Raw genomic sequence first — 1,366 nt, forward strand, 5'->3', positions numbered from 1 at the left:
TTTTGCGAAATATTGAAGGAAGGACTCTTGCCACTTTATTCCTCGGGTTTCGTGGACAAGAACACAATGTTGTTCCAGGAAGATAGAGCACCATGTCACATTGATAGAAACACCCAAAAGTGGCAGGAAGAAAATGGTATCCAGAAGTTGCCCTGGCCGAGCTAATCTCCTGACATGAACCCCATGGAAAACCTCTCGGCCATACTTGACCAGCAAGTCAAGAAACAACCAAAAAAAACCAACTTAGAAGAGTGATCTACTCCAAGTTTTGAAGCAAGAGTGGGCGAAAATCCCACAATTTAAAATTGACGAGATGATTCTCACGATGCCCCAAAGAATCAACGAACTCCACAAAGCGAAAGGAAGATCTACTACATATTAATTAAATTATAAATATATCAATTCATGTGAATATGACTGAAAAATTTAATTTTTGCTGAAAAGGTGGTGTCTATTTACTTGTGACCACGCTGTGTACACAGGAAAGACTTTTTTAACCTGAAAACAACCTTTAGGTCTAACAATCAAAGTATGATTTTCACAGGATTGCAAGTCACACAGTTTGACTGGTTACAAGGAAAACATCATGGAGGTGTGACTGATTAAACACCATTGTTTTCAAAAATGTGGTAAACTAGCAAATCTTGCAGATGACTGTTATGCATATATGCAACTGTAGGTTTTTTAGTATACATTTCTTTAGCGAAAATTCGTTTGTAAAACGTGGAAGTTGTCCATCATTATTATTACCAGTGAAGACACAGTAGGGTTGTATGCAAGTGTCGAGTCAAGTTTTTATTTTGCATGTGGTGTTGATTAATTAAAGGTTTGAGTCCAAGATATACTGCTTATTGGTTTTAATGCTAAACTTGTTAGTTTTGAGTATCTTAAGTTATTTACAAAAATTATAATTTTTTTGACATTTCTGTCTGCTATAAATGAATTAAAATTATATTAATAAAATACACTAATAATTTTAAATACCCCCACACACAAAAAACCAACAAACAATGATGCTTTTTTTTTCACTCTTGTTTTAGTAGATGTTACTTACTAATAGTTTGGCCTTAGGCTCACATCAGGCAGGAACTGAGACAAAAATGACTGTTGATCAAACATTAGTTTGAACAATGTAATAAATTTAATAGGTTACATTATGCAAGTAACAATATAAACTACTTGTATTTTGTTGTTTTCTTTGGAGGGGGGGGCACATTATATGTTTAAGGTTATTAGTTTATTAATATTAATTTCACGTTCAAAAGAGCAATTTAATTACTAAAATGAGATCCATTTACTTGACCACGAGTACAATATATTTGAAGTACATATACATACATAAAAATAGTATTATTGTAAATAAACA

At 32.9% G+C, this 1,366-nt stretch overlaps 1 pseudogene; it reads right to left on the bottom strand.

Annotated features, from left to right (window-relative positions):
* The window catches only part of LOC106466696, a 111,347-nt pseudogene that overhangs the window by 7,745 nt on the left and 102,236 nt on the right, over positions 1 to 1,366 (bottom strand).

Source organism: Limulus polyphemus, unplaced genomic scaffold, assembly GCF_000517525.1.
Source record: "Limulus polyphemus unplaced genomic scaffold, Limulus_polyphemus-2.1.2 Scaffold2347, whole genome shotgun sequence".
Lineage (NCBI taxonomy): Eukaryota > Metazoa > Arthropoda > Merostomata > Xiphosura > Limulidae > Limulus > Limulus polyphemus.